The sequence below is a fragment of the Nymphalis io genome, chromosome 11, assembly GCF_905147045.1.
Source record: "Nymphalis io chromosome 11, ilAglIoxx1.1, whole genome shotgun sequence".
NCBI lineage: Eukaryota > Metazoa > Arthropoda > Insecta > Lepidoptera > Nymphalidae > Nymphalis > Nymphalis io.
The window spans coordinates 9,152,493-9,173,118 of NC_065898.1; the positions used below are offsets into that span (position 1 = coordinate 9,152,493).

Genomic DNA, 20,626 nt, shown 5'->3' on the forward strand with positions numbered 1-20,626 from the left:
CGGTCTCCCAATGACATACTCGGCAAGAAGAAATATCTTTAGATATAGTAATTAATACGCTTCCTCCGTCTTTTTTTGAGAGTTCTGAACAAAAACGATCGTTCCTGTACACTATATAGCGTGAATCAAACAGCTCATTACTCGAGATTGCGAAGTTCAACCATATTTCAGTAAAAATTACAACTTTATAATTAGAATTTAGGAAATTTTTTAGGATATCGTACGTTTTTGTTCTTAAGCCTCTTACGTTTTGATAGTATATATCTAACATTTTGCTAACCCATAATACTGGTAGAAATAATGATGTTAGCTTATAAGCTTCAGACAATCTTCATTCTTGATTTGTTTTGCCTGGCTGAATTCATCCTTACGTACAAAACTTTTTCCATTTCTCACCCAAGTGAAGCGGTATTTCATTTCCTTGGCTCTAGTGTGTGTGGCTGCGTGAAGTGCTTTATTTTCTGGCGATAAATATTCCGAAACATATATAGGTTTACATGTCCCTCATTCCGAGGTGATGTGATTTAGTTTTTCTTTAGATTTTTTTTTATTAAATTGAGCAACAACCGCTAACATCGCGTCTCAATGTCTTGCACTTTGTAGCTTGACGATGACTGATCGCGGTTTCTCGTTTTCGGTGTTTCGGTTAAATTGCGCAACTCTAGTAACATGTTTTATGTCGTCGTAACATGTTTTATTCCGTCAAAGGATTTACAATAACATTACTTATTGAACAATTACATTTGATAAATTTTCATTTCCATGCTCAGGAATACCATTTATCTCAACATTGCACTCTCTCATATGCACTTCAACAATATTTAATCTAGAGGTAAGGTCTTTTACAGAGGATTAAAGATTATCATTTTCACGTTTTAGTTGGTCAACAATGTTTAATTTTTTCTCAAGTTTTGATTTCATTTGCTCATACTGCGCATTAATAAAGTTAAGTGATTCACAAAAACCTTTTATTTGATCATTAATAGTATTTAGCTGCGTGGTTACTAAATTATGTATTGTTAAAGCTAAATCTTGCTGTATAATGTTACGAAGTTTACTTTCTGTGAGGTCTATATTATCGACTTTATATTGAGTATTGGTATATTGCGTTTGATTGATTGACTCAGCTTTTTACGTTTCGTAAAAAGCTTTCGTCCCTTTGTACTCAATTCTTTTGTATTAGTTAATGATCGGTAGATAGTGAAATGCTTATAGCAAAACACCCACCACACAAAAAAGTCACACTGTTTTGTTCAGATTAGATTGTATAGTATGTTAACTTTACTAAAAACACAATTGTTTACTCTGTGAATGTTGATTTAATTTATGTTATGATGTAATATTGATACAAATATATAATAATGATAATATTGGTTTCTTGGTCATGACATTTAAATTTGTACTTGATTAATTATTTTATCAAAAAAAAAAAACTATTAGTATATTTTATACTTTATTTAAAAGTAATTACATATTTTAATAGATTAACAAATGGTACAAATTAATAAAAGATCTTTGTCTCCTTAATCTCAAATATTCGGATTCGTCCGCTTCGCAGAAGATGGCGAGACGTTCTCTCGGTTTTGTTGTTCGTGCTTTTTTCTGTACCGTTGACGATTTCTATATAACTTTGCTTCGTCCGAACATTTTGTCGTAATAGAACTTCTGTAATTTTTTTAACACTAATTCTCCGGACTACAAAAACATATTTTGTCATTTACTTAATTTTTTACTTTATGTTATCTGATTTTTTGTTAGATGGTATAATACAAAAAATATTCCATTTTCTTAATAAAATATCTAAAAAGTTAAAAGGTACAAAAGTTATGGGATTAAAATATGAATACCAACCTAACAATCCTTTTAGGAACATTGCACCTTTCAGCGACGGTGTTGACAATATCGTCTACTATTTACAATTAAATAATACAATTTTGCATTGAATGCAAGTATTACCTCTTGGTCGTCAGTTTGAGTTATTATATTATTATTACTTAGTGCGCTCTGACTTGGCATGGCTAATGATTGATTTGCGGCTGAAAAATAAAAGAAAATCTTGTTATATATGACTTAAATGGCTAAGAGTAAACCCATTACGACTGGCTATTGAATGTTCTATCATTCAGCATTGCATTGCTTCTTTCCTATTTTTGAAATTCTATTACTTTCAAAAGGGAATACGTTATATACAGGGGAAGGTAACCCAAAGCTAATATACCACTTTTAATCGTAACCTATTGACATAATTGTAAATGTTCGTCTCGTCGCTAAAGTGTGGGAAGTCCAATCGATTTCTGCCATTAGTCTGGCAGGCACGGTGACATTGCCGTTTCCAATGGAAACCTACGAATTTAAAATACTTTAAAAATTATATTGATTTCATTGTCAGTATAAGTAGGTAGTTGTTAATTTTTTTCATTATTTACTTATTTATGATAGAATTTATATTAGTCAATACTGACTTTTATTTATTGATAGATTATTTCCCTATAAATAGGTGATTAAGGTATTATATAGTCAGCACCTAATTACAGCGCCACATACAAAATAGACCATAGAATAAATATAATAGCTGTCTATAAATAATCGAGTATAATAATTTATTAAATATTTTGTATCGTAATTCATACTAAATAATAACTTTATAGTTTAATGTGTTTAAGCTTTTTAACAATACGTCAAGCGTTCTTTAAAAATAATTGCAATTCGTTTTTATTTAATAGTTTTGAAATTAAATTAGGACCATAGAAATTTTATAATTCAGTTGATTATGAGTCCTATGTAATATAAATACGTTTGTAGCCTTTGAGTTGTGAAAGCACATATTTAAAGATCCCGGATGGACCAATAATAATGTTGCTGGATTTTTTTTGAGAAATTGTCAGTAGCAGCTCGGACTTCCGAAGTTAGCAGTTTTAACACCCTTGCCTCGGAAAGCACGAAAGCCTTTAGATCTGCACCTGGTCTCTTTCAGTAAATTACTTTTACCCATTGGACGCCAGTGATAGAGAGATACGTTTTATATTCTGTGCTAATATTAAAGTCTATTTGGATCATTAGGTCAAGTTTACGTCGAACTTTAGAGGTAATTAAATTTTATATACTTAACTACTTATGTATACACATGAATAATATATAAACATACAAACCATATCAACATTGTTAACCGACAATGGCAAACATGCGTTAGTAGTCTGCGCTGATACTCTACGTATTTTTAAGCCACCAGCCATCTCATCCATTTCGAGCTCAACACTTGACGTATTTTGAAGAACAATGGTCGGTTCTTCTACTGCTAAAATCTCTTCATTCTCATCTACTCCTCGATTTATTGTTTTATTATTACATTATTGATCGACTTTGATTTATTTCAGTATTAGATAATACGGCTAGGACCTGCTGGTACAAGTGTTTTAATGCCGTTTCCAGTTCTTCTAAATTGACAATTGAAGGATAATCGAGAACAGGATCGGTCTGCGTTCCTTGATGTCAATGTCAGTTTAAGATTCTGATCGTTCCTCTCGGGTAGAATTGGCATGGGTAATGATTGATTTGCGGCTGAAAAATAAAAGAAAATCTTGTTATTTATGACTTAAATGGCTAAGAGTAAACCTATTATGACTGGCTTAATAGAACATTCAGAATTGCATTGCTTCTTTCCTATTTTTGATTTTCTATTGTCAAAAGGGAATACGTTATATACAGGAGAAGGTAACCCAAAGCTAATATACCACTTTTAATCGTAACCTATTGACATAATTGTAAATGTTTGAATCAGTACTGTAACTCGGCGGCCGACCAATCATCGTCAGTTGGCTGGCTCGCCTAGCGTTGAAAGTTTTTTAATTTAATCGTATATTTCGAACACTATCTATACCTATATATATATAATAAAATGTAACTAATCACTGTCTGTACATGGAAGATATTTGAGTAAAACTATTATCGTGGGCCTTAAGGTTTACGCGTTCTTTCCCGACGAGCTCACTTTTTACACACAATCAATGCATGACAAAATAATATTGTTCACGATTTCGCAGAAGATTATTATTTTTATAATTATTTAAGCACATCTGTTATTTGTTGATACATTTGTATGCGGTATACATACTTATCCTTATACAACTTTTTGAAGAACTCAAATACTAACTAGTACCTCGGTAGGTATATATTAAACATACGTACTCCATTTATATATTTTATAAACGAGGATATAGTAAAGATTAAAAAAACCGTATTGATTAATGTGAGATTGCTTCTGTCGAAAAATAAATGCTTCAAAAATGTATACTACGACGCGATCTCGATATCGATATACGATCTTCTTACAATTTATTATATTCATAAAATATACGAGATTTTATAAGTCTTAATAACTATAAGGCTGGTCACAGTTAAATAAATTTAGGCTTAGATATATAATGACCGTTTTACAGTTATATGATTCACCTAAATTAAGCTAGGTGGCTCGCTTGAAAATTTTTAAATTATTTTTTACAAATTTTCGCCCGTGTATTCAAGGTATATAAGTTATAAATATAGTATAGTTCAGTCAGTAATAGTGTCGTTATAATATTCTAATAATATTTTACTTCAGTTATTATTTGATCTAAAACATTTGAGAAATGCATCGGTTGCGTACTGTCTCATGTGTAACGAAATCTTTTGTTTGATATTTATTGGGAGACAAATGTCGGGTACTTAGGTATCCTTAGTTCAAAAGAAACCATTTTAGTTTTATCGTTACCTGCGTTGCGACGCCAATAGATCTTGTTTCGACTGTTAACATTTAAACGTTATAAATTAAAATTAATCCTTATTCAGATTTCTTATCCATCTTTAATAATAAGCTATCACTTACAAGTATTTTTGGTAATTACCTTGACGGGGGCTGTTGTGCAGCTCCAGCAGCGCTAGAGCGGCGTCAATATCGGTGAAAATCTTGTAAAGGGAAATGAATTGCAATTTAAAATAAATAAATATTTCTTAGTAAAAGCTCACTAAGAAACTGTAAAATTATCGATTCGATTTTGTTTAGTAGTTCCAGCTCAAATAAGATTCCGATAGCAATTGTCAGCAGTTATTCAAAGTACCGTGCCTTTTAATTGTCCATTCCAGGTATAAAATATAAGGTACATGTTTTGGGCTAAACTCGGTCGCTAAGCATTACTTTGTATAACAAGGCAACCTCAATAAACCTATTGTTTATTGCCTTATCCTATTGGATGCTCTTTTCTAGAACCAATGTTTTTACCTGTATCTTTTTAAACTAGTATTATACTAAAGTTGTACTAAGCAATATAACCGATTAAGTCCAAATACAGTTAAATAAAATCATTTTCTGAAATGTTTGTTTAACCCTTATTATACAAATTTCATTATTTAGTAATTATATTTTGTCTGAAAAAATACATGTTTAATATAATATTTACATTAAATCTATTAACAATAAATTTTGAACGCAAACATTTATTAATTAAAGAACTAAATTTAAGCGGGTGGCCTAGCCTATAAGGTCATGATTATTTTATGTTATGTGGGTAATTGGAATGTCGAAGAGACTTCACCTAGTTCCCAATAAATTTTAGTCTATTTTTTAAAACATTTGCAAAATAAAATTAAAAATAATGAGGTCTCATTGCATACCACTTTTTTATCCCTGGACATATTTCTATATATAAAATATATTTAAAAATAGTGAATTAAATCTTTTCACGATCTAGTAAATCACTAATAAACAATAAAAATTTAATATTTGTTCGTTTCATAATAAATACAAATTATATAAATGAATATTAAATCATCTCGCATGAGCATATATAGAACTTGCGAGGCGAAAAGGTTTTCTACGGAAAGCACAACGGAACCTTCATGTAATGTGGTGCCCTGAGAGAGGAATGAAAGCCGAGACTGCTGAATAGATACTGCCTTTATTTCCAATAGGTCGTACATTAAATAGGTACAAAATTAGGTTACGTAGTATATAATGATTAATAAGTATGTTTAGTTAATATAATCTATTCACTACATCTCATCTCCACCGCAATAAAAAATAAAATAAACAATACAATTTATTTTATTTTAGTTTATATTACGAATGTTCATATAGTATAATGTCATATTATAATTACTATCTTTACAAACTTTTGAAGTAAGTATTTAGTACATAAACTTTTAACAAAATTGTTAGGTAATTGGTTCAAAATACATTTTTGTTCTGTTTTTGTGAATAACATAGTTTTTATTATCCTTAATTATTTCTACATTGGGTGAACATTCCCTTATTACTTTGTATGGACCTGAATATATGTTTTGGAACTTACTGCCGGTTTCATTTTTTATTAAAATCAAATCATTCTGTTTATAAGTCACAGGGTTTATATTACGATCATACTTATCTTTTCTTTTTAATTTACTTGCTATTAAATTTTCTCTAGCCTCTTTTTGTGACGTTTGTAATCTGAATTTGAGTTCCAAAGGATAATTATCAAAATTGTACAAAGGATCAACTTGTGCTGATCGCAAATTAGATGGTAAAATACATTTCTTACCGAACACCAACTCATAGGGAGTGAACTTAGTCTCCGTATGTACTGCAGTGTTATAGGAAAAACACCACAATGGAAGCCACATGCTCCAAGATTCTGAGTGATTGTCTGTCTGTATTCGCAAATAGTTACCTAGATGTTTGTGAGAATTCTCCAAGGCACCGATACTTTGATGATGATAAGCAGTAGACTGCAGCTTGTTAATATGCAAAAGTTTACAAACCTCTTTCATTGTGTCCGATAAAAACTCCGTTCCCCTGTCTGTAGCTATCTCCTTCGGAATACCATACCTGAGTATAAAATTGTTTACGAAGTTCCTGGCTACCTCATCTGACCTTTTTGATATTAATGGGTAGGCCTCAACATACTTGCTCAACTCACATTGTATAGTTAAAATGTACACATAATTATTGTACTCTCTCTCTAACGGCCCTACTATATCTAAATATACCTTTTCAAACGCTGAAGTTGCCGTCGAACTAATTGTCATAGGTTCCTTAGTATAATGTGAGGAATGTTTTTGTTTTTGACATTTGTCACACCTTTTTATAAATTCTGTAACATCAGCTTCTAATTTTGGCCAAAAATAATATTTCTTTATGTTATTTACCATTCGTCTTATGCCGGCATGGCCACTTGTGGGTAATATATGAAAATCGTTTAAAATTACACACTTATCGTCTTTATCAGTTATTCTCTTTGTTCCCCTTAAAATACATATACGTGGTCCGGACCAACTACATATGTTATTTACTTCATTTATTAACTTTTCCACAAATTTATTATTTTTCTCAGTCTTAATAAAGTACACTTCTTTAATATTTATTTTCCCACAAAATATTTTCAGCTCTCTCACAAATTCGCCTGGCGATAGTTGCGATCGAGAAGCTAAATTAATAAAAATAGTATCCATTGAAAGCACGTAACTCAAACATCCCTTCTCATGCGTTATCTCTCTCAATTTACGATATCGATTTAATTCATAAGCGCTTATGAAACGTAATTCCGTGAAATATTTCGGTTTGCTATGTACTTCTACAAGTTTTGGTTGATCAGTCCCATCGTTTTTAGAAATAATAGCATCCCGTTGTTGCTTAGCCATCTGGCCACGCGTCATTACATTCATCACCGTTTGATTCATCTCTTTCAAGTCCTCAGAAGTTAAATACAAACGTGAAAGTGCGTCAGCGGCAGAATTATTCTTCCCTTTTAAGTATTCAAGTACAAAATCGTATTCTTCTAATGCTAACCTAAATTTAATTAAACGGCTAGATGGATCCCGCATTCCAAATAAATAGAAAAGCGGCTTATGATCAGTCTGAATTTTGAATGTCCTACCATACAAATATGGTCGAAAATGCTTCACGGCCCATACAGTCGCAAGCAGTTCCTTCTCAATCGTTGGGTACCTTTTTTCTGCTTTGTTAAGACTACGACTGGCATAGGCTACAGGCCTACCGTCGCTGTTGCATAAAACTGCACCTACCCCATATCCTGATGCATCTGTTTGTAAAATAAATTGATTAGACTCCGAAAAATCAGGGTATTGCAATACAGGATGGGATATTAAATTTTGTTTCAACAGTTCAAATGATTTTTGGCATTCCTCATCCCATTTAAAAATAACATTTTTTCGACACAAATTATTTAATGGATGTGCTTTTGTTGCAAAATTAGGAATAAATTTCCTGTAATAATTTACAAACGCAACGAATCTTTTTACTTCGTCGACTTTAGTAGGAACTGGGTAATTTTTAACGACTTCTATTTTATTAGAATCTGGTATGACACCCTCTGCTGACACAACATGACCCAAGTATAATAGTTCCTTCTGTAAGAAAATACACTTCTGAGGATTTAACTTTAGATTAACTTTACGTAATCTTTCAAAAATAGATTGTAAATTCTTAATATGACTAGGTAAGTCTCTACTAAAACAAACTAAATCGTCTTGGTACACCAGACATTTTTCGTATGTTAACCCTGTCATTGCCATAGTCATCATACGCGAATATGAACTAGGACTGGTTTTTAAGCCCATAAGCATTCTAGTCATCTGAAACTCTCCGGAACAAAAAGCAGTATACTTGCGACTGTCTGGGTCTAAGCTAACATTATAGTAACCTTGATGTAAATCTAAATGAGAAAAATACATGCAACCAGATAACGAATCTAAAATTTCTGTTATATTTGGAAGAGGAAATTTGTCATCATGTATACTTTTATTAAGTTTTCTGTAATCTATGACCAAACGCCATTTTTTGTTTCCATTTTGGTCACTTTTCTTTGGCACCAACAAGATTGGACTGGACCATTCACTTTGACATGGTTCAATAATATTTTCTTTCAACATTTGATCAATTTGGTTTTTAATTTCATTTTTTAAAGCATGAGGCAATCGATAAGGTTTTGAAAAAATTGGTTGTATATTCGGTTTTACTTTAATTAAGTGTTGATAAATATCAGTGGTTGATAACTTGTCCCCTTCCAAATAAAAGATATCGGGATATTTCGCACATAAACTTTCTATGTTAATCCTTTCCTCTTTATTTAAATTATTTAACTTCAATTTTGACAAGAGTGTTTTAACTCGCGATGCATTTTTCTCGATCTTATTAAAGTTACAAATATTATATTCCTTTAAATTTTCTATATTAAGTTTAATTTCAGACAAAGTTATATCTTTTGAAGTCGTATTCAAAATTCGAACGGGTATTTTGCCATTAATTGGATATACTAACGTACTCGCTATAAATACTCCCTCACATACTTCTTTTGTACATACCACACATTCCTCTGTTAAACTGGTATTAATATAGTGAATTGATTCTGATCTGGCAGGTAACGACAATAAATGACTACACGAGTCTATTAATTGCAAAGATATTTGTTTAGATTCACTGATCCATAAAGACAGACTATTATGTTTCATATCAATCACCGCTCCATACTTTCCTAAAAAGTCTTGTCCTAAAATACCATGCGACTTACAAGGTAACGTGTCAAATACATAAAACTTATGACTAATATACTGCCCGTGTACTGTCAACTGTAAACATACGTATCCGATAGCCTGTACCTTTCCACCTATCCCGTTTATTGTTATTTTTTCTTTGTTAATAGGAACGTTGAAATCTAAAACATGTTTATGTTTTATAGCTGAAATTGAGGCTCCCGTATCTATGAGCCAGTTAAAAGCGTATCTGTCTTTATAAAATAATTTTATAAAGTAACTACTATCGCTGGCTAGAATACTATATGTTGTAGGCACGAAAAAATCATTTTCAGGTTCCGAATTCTGAGTGGATGCACTCGATTGAGGCTGTAACTCATCAGTTATTATTGTCCGAATCTGTCCTTTGAATGGTCTATGACCCCTAGAATAATTATTAAAAGTTCTACCTCGATATGGCGCTCTACCCCGTGGCGCTCCCCGTGGCTGAGATTGTGGCTGCTGGACCCATTGTCCAGTCCTGGTATGCGACTGTCGCCCGTTGTAGCTAGGGTTGCCTCGGCAACGGTCAGTATTGTACGTACCTCTTGGAATGCTCTGATGAGAAGGCGGCCTGGAAGTGTTTTTAAAGAAACGATTATTATTATGCCTTGTTAGTGTAAACACTTCAGCAGTTGAACTTGAACCTGAAATGTCCTCATTGATTGCGGCCTGAATCGCGTCTTTCAAATTTTCAAATTTTTGAGCCGTAATAATAGTGCCAATCCTACGATTTCTCAATCCGTCGCTAAATTGACGAATTGCCTGTTTCTCGTTAATAGATTTTAAAATATTAAAATTTTCAACATTTCCCTCAGATTGAGAAATTGTAAGATTAACGAATAATTCGGATAAGGTTTTTCCGAAAACATCTATAGATGCATCATTTTGCCTGCAATTAAAAAACTGTTTTTGCAAGGCATTTGTAGATTTTTTCGGTAAAAGTAACCTTTTCATATCATTTACAAGATCAGTTACAGTGTCGTATTTCGTTGCTAATTTTAGCTTGGCAGACTGCGACAATCTGCTTTTCAAAGTAAAAGATATTAAATACGTCTGTGACTCAGTATTGAGAACCGAACTATAATACTCAATACCATCGATAAGTTGTCGTAAATTAGAAAGCTCATCATTCATCACTGGCAATAAGTTCAAAGCTACCTTCAGGTCGAATTTATCCATTGTTGAAAAAATACTAGAACCGTCTGAAATTCGACACAACTCAGTAATTTCATCAAACAATTTCTTAATATCCGTACGATATTTTTCAAAAATAAGACGCTCGTCCTTTTCAATGCTTTTCAGTTCAATACTTTCTATATAATTATTATATTGTGCAATAATACATTTAGCTTCGTCTAACTTAGTCTGCAATATTTTACCTTGTCGTCTAGCGGGTCCTATTTTAATTAAATACGGTCTCACTACTAATAAATCTTCATATAATTTCTTTAAAAATGTTGCCATAGAGTTTAAAAATACTTAATATGCATAATAGAATATTAACATACCTGTTTTAAACCCTGGATCCTCCACATATTATTAAGAATTGTAACATTTATAATAATACACGAGTATACATTATATATTTAGTTACATACACTTAGTTATACATATTTAATTATACTAAGTTTAGATAATATTTTTAACTAATAAGTTTTTTTTTTTTTTATATTATTATATTATAACAATATTGATTATACGTTGGTAAATAAGGCTACAGTCCACTAAATAATGTCCATAAACTTGCCGAAATTCCGATGTACGCGAAAAGAAATACACATATTTATGTAACCGCACTTCACCTCATACCACTTTATACGCTTTTGAACACTTTTACACTTTGCTATCATCGATCTTCAAATCGGGGTAACCCTGGCGCCGTCGAAAGGAGAGTTGTCGCACCCTGCTGCCACTCGCGTTCAACTCAAATTCCTGCCGTATCCATCTCGTATGACATTTCCGATACATCCGGAATACTCCATACAGGACTACCAAAACTAGGCAAAGTACCACCACGCATAACAGGGCGCTCGACGTTTTCATGTGAAATCGGAACTCCTCGATTGGTGCATCATTTGTGCCCCCAGCTGAATTTTGTGCTATCACGATCTTCTCTTCTTTAGACTGCTGTTTCCCCATTTTCGAAGCACACTTTTACCACACTAGCACCGCTGTCGTCAGTTTTAATAGAATTTTTTTTTTTTTTATTATCCGACGATTGCATTGTGACGAGAAGACGTTGTTTATAAATCACTGTCCATATATGTAAAATCGGTCGGCGACGCGGCGGCGGACGGTGTCAGAATACTCGCGCGCGTGAATCTACTTTTGGCAGGGTCGCCATGTAATGTGGTGCCCTGAGAGAGGAATGAAAGCCGAGACTGCTGAATAGATACTGCCTTTATTTCCAATAGGTCGTACATTAAATAGGTACAAAATTAGGTTACGTAGTATATAATGATTAATAAGTATGTTTAGTTAATATAATCTATTCACTACATCTCATTAAAATCGAATCAATATAGATTTAGCATGTTTTTATAGAAAATTGGCAACAGTTTATATTAAATGAATTTTGGATTTTTTTACAAATAATGTAAAATTTTCATTTGTCTTCTCAAAAAATCCACTATGGCATTTTGATTAAGCAAAAACAGTTATTAATTTTAATGTATCCAAACATTTTAGATCTGATCTAAATATATTATCTTCTTTTGTGAAATAATTTTTTATAGCCTTCAGGTAATTTCCTATCTACTTTCATTGTCCAGTACCCTAAAAGGGAACATAAAAATTACGACTATAGTTACTTATTGTCTTTGAAACAATTAATGTTTAAGCGCTTACTGCTGTATTATTTTAGACTTATCTTGTACATTTTCTGGGCAATTAGAAATCTTTAAAATCCTAATATTATGAATACAATTTATTGAAGTTGTAAAATGTTACTATTTATAAAATATATTTTCTTCATCTTCAATCGCTTTTGTTATCTTAAGGAGATAATCTTAAAACAGGGTTAGGAGGCTTTAGACATTATTAGACAACATTAAGAATTTTGTTATTGAATAAAGACTTATTTCTTACCAATCGAATTATTTCTTTATAAAATGGAACCTTACACATATTTTTCTGTCTCTCGATCTAGACTTTACATATAAGTTTTTTTTTAAATTTTAACACTAAGATATTTATTAAAATACTGACACGCACTAAGCTCTTCGATCTTACTTCGAAAACTCTAAAGTTTGACGTAAACTTGACCTAATGATCCAAATAGACTAATATTAATTACGATACAAAATATTTAATAAATTATTATACTCGATTATTTATAGACAGCGATTTTATTTATTCTATGGTCTATATTGTGTGTGACTCTGTTATGTGGTGCTAACAATATAATACCTTAATCACCTACTTATATGGAAAAAATCAATCAATAAATAAGGCTTTTATTGCCTTATATAAATTCTAACATAAATAACGAAAAAAATTAACAACTACCTACTTATACTGACAATGAAATCACCGTGCCTGCCAGACTAAGGGTCCGTTCACACAGACCGGCTCGGAGAGCATCGGCCTGCTTTTTTCTTTTCACACAGACCGGGTCGTATACGCTTGGAATTGGCCGGAGCGGAGCCGCCAACTATTTCACATCGACCGGCTGGAAGAGATCTGAAAGCGGGTGCGAGCGAGAAAGAGCACGCAAGCGGAGCCGGTCGGCTCCTTTTATTACTTCACACGAAGCGCGTTCAGGCATTTTTAATGACAAAAAAGGTGCAAATGCAAAAATAAACTTTACTACAATCACTCAAAACACTGTTTCCAACGTGATAAAAATCTGCTCTCCTCTCCGAGCCGGTCTGTGTGAACGGACCCTAATGGCAGAAATCGATTGGACTTCCCACACTTCAGCGACGAGACAATTGTTGCAAGCTGTCTTTCCTAGAAGGTAACTACTAATTCCCGTTAACATTTAAATAGAAATTAATCAAGTGCATTCCTTTTTACATTGTCCTTGTATTATGCTTTGTTTTAAATTTTGTAACCCTTAAAATTTTAATTTTTCAATATTTTAATTTTATTAAAATAATGTATTTATTTTACCTAACCTAACCGGTTTATAAAATAAATTACGGTTATCGAATCGGCATTCATTGTTTCGACATTTATTATCTATGCTGTTTGAGAGATGGCAGCACTACGTTGTTCGCCGGTCGGACGTCTTTTTGATCGTTGAGCAAGCGCCGGTCGCTTACCGATGCCTGTCAGTTTAAACGATTAAATATATTCCTTTTTGTAAGTATATTCGTTGAATATACGTCATCTACTTTGAAAAACTTATTTAAGAGGTTCGAGTTACCAAGCCGTAAGTAAAACACATTGTATTCGTTTAGTCGAAGCATATTATTTGTTATTTGAGTAGTATTTAATCGATTATTCGTTTAATTCCAGTCTTTGTATCGAAACCGTGCCACTTGCAATATAAGTCATATATTGCCTTATTTCTACATATTTAAACACTCCTGAGGTGAGTTGATGCATAAATTACATTCAATTCAATATATCACGTGGTTCAATATTTATTTTTATCCATTTCTTAATATTTTGTTCAAAAACTGAACATAGACCTTGTCAATGTACTAGGTGACCTGGGTCGAATCCTAATGTGATTCGAATTGTTTAAAAGCTTTGTTCCATTAAATTAAGTATAGTTCATGCTTTCTAATAATATTTCATTGCTAATTAAGCAATAATTTGCCATATTCTGACACTTTAAAAGTTAACTTTAATAACCTCAATTGTCTAGGTTATTACTTGATTTTATTAACTTATTTTTCTTTGTACCTGTGTCTAGGGCATTCTTAGGACCTTCTTAGTATTTATGCAAGATAGGTAATAAGTTGTTTTGTTCACAGGTAGTGTTTATTTTTCTTTAATTTTATATATACTTTGTATATTGCATTACAAAGTAATATAATATTTTTCGGTGAACTCAACCTAGGAATTGTGGCTGATTTGGGGCTGTTGGAGGCTCCGCTGTTTTGTGAAGGAGAGGCTGCTTGTCCTGTGGCCTGCTGTTACTGCTGGTGCTTTTTGCTGCTTCGCACTGCTTTTATTTATTTGTTCACTCATTGTGACAATGCGTTCGGGGTTTCCACTATCCTGCTTATTTCTTTATTTAAGTCTATTACTTAATTTTAACCGATGCCAACTCGCCTACAACTAACTTGTAATATTTTATTGCATGAATGTTAACTTAATTGACCAGATGCTGTCAAGGGCCCACCCCCTGATTTTTTATGTTGTAAATTTTATAATTAAAATTTTATAATCTTTATGATCAGTTTTATTAATGTAACGGTAACTTGGTGGAACGAACCCCGTGACAATATTCTTAGTGAAATTAAAATACATTAAAAAAATATAATTTAATTATTAACGTATTAATAATCGAGATTAATATTAGAAAGCATTGTCCGATTTATTTCCATTTAGATTAAAACTTTAATAAAATATGGTACGTAAACGAATTGCCTCAGTGGTCAAGTGGCTCGCTTAGTCCGCTGCTGATCCCGACGTCCCAGGGTAGACAATGACTGACAAACTCGCAATGTACATTTTTTTTTTAATCCTATCCTATCCTATATGGGGAAAAATATAACGATTTGAGACGATACTTAAGACGATTGTTGATGTGCGTTTACCTATCTACAGAATAAATAAATGTACCTTGAGATGTAAAAACATTACTCGGAACAGATTATACATTAATTTAAAAAATGTCCCTAATAAAAGATGTTGATTCTTATACACGTTTAAGGCTGCCTGTCCACCGGAGCGGAGCGAGGCAGCGGAGCGGAGTAACAGAGTAATGCGGAGCCGAGTTGCAGACTGTGTGTGCCCACCAGAGCGGAGCTAGAAAGTAATGCGGAGTGGAGTTGCGGACTATTTTTTATACGCGGGGATATGAGTACGCGACGAGTTATTTCGAGCTCTCGGCGGCAAGCGATTGATTTAGTGCTACGCGAAATGTCAGTGACAGCAGACATGTTGTCGAAACAGTTAATACGTTATTACTTTACATTACTAGAGGCAGAAAAGAGTTGGAGTCAGAAGAAACAGAATTATATACCATTTGAACAATTCTATAAGGAAACATAGATTTTGGTTAAGAAATCATATCAAACATCGTTCAGAACACAGTGAATATTTTACCTTTTTCCAAACTGCTGATGAAGAAACATTCGAAAATTCTTATAGAGTTTCAAGATGTACTTTTCATGAACTTCATTCTCTGATAGAACCATATATTCGGAAACAAGACACAAATTACAGGAAATCAATCAGTAGCTGTGAAAGATTAGCAGTGTGTTTAAAGTAAGTACACATTTAGAAATCAAAATAACTTTTATTTTACTAAAAATCATAATCCATCTCAAAGTTGGCCGCATTTTCATTGGCTCCTGTTCGCTCTAATACAGATGTGTCTATGTCCTGGATTGTTTGAATTTGTGAAGCGCTAGGAGTATCAGTACTAGTGTTGATATTAATTAGAGCACTAGGAGTATTGCTACTAGTGTTGATATTATTTGGAGCACTAGGAGTATCGATACTAGTTTCGATATCATTTGGAGCAGTAGGAGTATCGATACTAGTTTCGATATCACTTGGAGCAGTAGGAGTATCGACACTAGTGTTAACATTTTCGGGAGTAGGTGTTGATCCTGTAGAATAACCATAATTATTTGGAGAATACCAATTATTTTGAAGATTACTTTCTTATTCTTTCTTATAGCTAATATTACCGCATTAAAGCAGGATTTTTTAATTTGAAGTTGTAAATAATACGGTAGTTTTTTCGACGACGCAGCCAAATTAAAAAAAAATGTCTATTTCATCGTATTTATTTCTGGCTGACATCATATTTTTAAGTTCTATCCGTTCTCGTTCTAACAGTTCACGGCGTTCTTGATTTTTTTTCAATAGATCTAGAATTTCATCATTCTTTCTTTTTTTGGATGTGGACGGGAGAGGCTCAAGAGCTGTTGAATTATTAGGAACACCAACAGAAGGAAGACTATTTGAATTTGACGGCAACAAATTGCATGAATCCCGTGAACTCTCATCAATGGTATTTGGTGGATTTGAAGTTTCGCTTGCTGAATCGTCCAAGGGCGCAAAATTTGATGACCGGTCTCTGTTTCACATATAAGGCAACAGAAACGACATGGCTCTCTGATATTTCCATTCTTTTTGTTGTTTTCTAGCCTGTCCACTCCGTGTTGCATTTTGTCTTTTTAAGGCATCTCGATGGTTATCTCTTAGTTGTTTCCATCGCGATTTTGCAGTTTTCACTGAAACAGTTAACATACACAATGTATTCTATGGTCTATTTATAAAAAAAATAATAGATGCACATACGTTAAGTATAATTAAATAGGTTTTTTTTAGGTATTTAGCAACCGGTCAATCATTTACAACGATGGGAGAGAATTTTAAAATTGGATTGAAAAGTGTATCGAGAATAGTTGATGAGGTTTGTGATGCTTTATGGAATGTATTGCAACCTCTTGTTATGCCGCAACCAACCGAAAAGGACTGGAAAGAAATCGCAAAAGATTTTGATGAACTATGGCAATTTAAAAATTGTACAGGTGCTCTTGATGGCAAGCACGTATACATCAAGGCTCCCTCGAAAACTGGGTCCTCGTTTTTCAACTACAAAAAGAGATTTTCTGTAGTATTGATGTGTTTAGCTGATGCCAGAAGAAAAATCATTATGATTGATGTGGGCTCTATGGGGAGATTTTCTGACGCAGGAATTTTTGATAACAGCGTTTTCGGGAGGAGTCTAAAAGAGAAGAGATTAAATTTACCTGCGCCGGCACCATTGTATCAAGGTGGCGCAAAAATGCCGTTCGTATTCATAGGAGACGAAGCTTTCCCATTGACGGAAAATTTTATGAGGCCATACCCACGTGATAGACTAAACACAGAAAGAAAAATATTTAATTACCGATTATCTAGAGCACATCGCATTGTTGAGGCAACTTTCGGTGTATTGACGAGAAAATGGTACGTGTATCGTAAAGACTTCGAATGCAAAATAGAAACAGTTGACAAGGCAATAAAAGCAACATGTGTTTTGCACAATTTTTTAATTCAAAGACAACCAGATTATATAAACAATATTGAAAGTACCATGGAGCAAACATTATTATCTGTTGATGATATTACAGAAACACAACATTCTAGTAACGACGGATATGAAGTTCGCGAAATGTATTGTTCATACTTCAATAATCAGGGGAAGGTTCCGTGGCAAGATTCTAGAATTTTGAAAAGAATCTAATCAGTAATATGGTTTAGGTATCGGATATTATTTAGGTATTCTTCTGTTAAATAAAAAAAATTATAGTTTAGTTAGCATCATATTTTAACTCGACTTGTATGGCACTGAGCATCTTTTGTTTAAATGATCGAAAAAATATATGAACATACGCCTACTAGAGGGTATTATAGAATAAAGATTTATAATATTACTTACCATGCGATATTTTTGTTTCAATGATTATTTGGTTCCACGCAGCATCTTTTGTTTCATTGCATTTGTAAAAATCTGAAGACGTGTTCCAAATGCACGGAAACTTTTTCACACTATCGATAAGTTTTTCATCCATTTTCTTCACTACGTCGTCCACAAATTTTAATAATTACATTAAAATTGTTGAAGAAAATATTAGTAGAAATCCTAAATATTTTTGGTCATACCTTAAGGGCAAACAAGATAATAGTACCGCACTCCCAGGCATAATGACTTACAAACAAAAAGTAATGAAATCGGGATCAGAAATTTGTAACGAATTTGCCTTGTATTTTGCTTCTGTTTACACACAATCTCAAAGTTCATATACATTACCATCTTATAGTAATCAATGTAAACATGACTTTGGAGCGTTCACTAATTTTGTAATATCGCGAAGACAGATTTATCAATACTTAAAAAGACTTGATACAACTAAAGGGACAGGTTATGATAATATCCCTCCTATATTTATTTCTAAATGTGCATGGGTACTAAGTTTCCCTTTATATTTATTATACAACGAATCACTTCGCTCAGGTGTTTTTCCCGATAAGTGGAAAATAGCTAGGATCGTACCAGTATATAAGTCCAAGGGTAGTGAGTGCATTGAGAATTATAGACCGATTTCCATACTTTCCACTTTTGCCAAAGTATTTGAAGCAATAGTTTACCCATATCTAGAATGTCATGTAAAGCAAATGAATAATAATAACCAGCATGGCTTTATAAAGGGTCGATCTACAACATCAAATCTTGTTTCGTACAGTGAATTCATTGTGCCAGCTATTGATAACCACAAGCAAGTTGACGCAATTTATACCGATTTAACCAAGGCTTTCGACAAAGTTTCGCACGATATTTTACTCTTAAAACTAAGCAAGTACGGATTCAATGGTAATATGCATGAGTGGTTCAAATCATATTTATACAATAGACAACAATTTGTTGTCTTAAAAGGTTTTAGCTCGAGTCTATATAAAGCCTGCTCCGGGGTTCCTCAAGGGTCACACTTAGGACCTTGGCTCTTTAATATCTTCATTAATGATATTTGCGATACGGTACATTATAGTAGAGTATTTTTATTTGCGGACGATTTAAAATTAACGAAAGTAATAAACAACTTAGCTGACTCAGAGCTCTTACAGGCGGATATTAATGCTATATATAATTGGTGTAAAAATAATAAAATGGAATTAAACGTCAGTAAATGCAAGCATATAAAATTTACGCGGAAGCTCAATATAATCAAAACAATATATAGCATTGATAACATCAAGTTGGAGGAAGTTTTTGAAATAAGTGATTTGGGTGTCATTTTTGATGACAAGCTTACTTTTGTCCCGCACTTCAATAAAATAATTACGAAAAGTTCCAAAACGTTAGGATTTTTAATTAGAAATGGTAAACACTTCACGAATAACACGAAAAAAATAATCTATAACGCTTACGTGCGTAGTGTACTGGAGTACGGTAGTGTTGTGTGGAATCCTTGTTACAATGTACATCGTCTGCGTATAGAGAGAATACAGAAGCGATTTGTATATCATCTATCCAGAAACAAAAAAACCTCATACAATAAATCTAATAAAAATTACAGCAATCTCTTGAAAGACTTTAATATGGATAGTCTCTCTGTACGCAGACAATTATTAGATCTCTCTTTCCTATTTAAGATAATTCGTAACGAGATCGACTGTACTTACTTACTTGAAAAGATATACTATCGTATCCCAAGGCGCAATGTTCGTAGTTTTCTGGGCACTTTTGATGTCAGAATATCAAAAACGAAATTAGGATGTAATGCACCAATGCCTAGATCATCACGGTTGTACAATGGTTTTTGTCAAGATCTAGATATTTTCAATGACTCTGCCATGATTTATCGTAAACGGGCGCTAGAATTGTTGAGAGATGCAAATAAATAATAAATAAATAATAAATAATGTTATCTTAATTTTATTTTGTATTAATTAGTATATTTTTAGTAATTTTTTTTGTAACGTAAACTTTGCATGAATTTAATGAATTATTTAATTTTAATTTGTACCTATATCAATTTCAAACTATTTGTGTTATTAATTTTAATTTTATTAAGTGCATGTTTATTTTTTTATGATCTTTAATTTGTACCAATTTGGACTTTTTTTTTTTTTTTTTTAATCTTTCTACTCATGTTGCTATAATTATGTGTTAATGTATTTTTAAAACAAATATTGTAATTGTTGTGGCTACTTTAAAAAGCTTCACATGTTAGCTATTTTCACTAAATTGTTTTACATTTGTCATTAAAACATGTAGTAGCTACTAGTGGTCCTTAAAATAAATAAAATAAAAAAAATAAAATAAAATAAAACAAATGCACTAGTCAGACTACGCTGGTCACTGGCACACTGCGGGGCGCGAGCGCAGCCCGCACTCGCTTCCCCGCTCCACTTCCCCGCTCCGCTTCCCCGCTCCGCTTCCCCGCTCCGCCACCCTACTCCGCAT

General features: G+C 32.8%; 1 pseudogene; it reads right to left on the reverse strand.

Moving 5' to 3' along the window:
* Window positions 1-15,969: 15,969 nt before the first annotated feature.
* LOC126772074 (uncharacterized) lies at window positions 15,970-20,626 on the reverse strand (annotated as a pseudogene).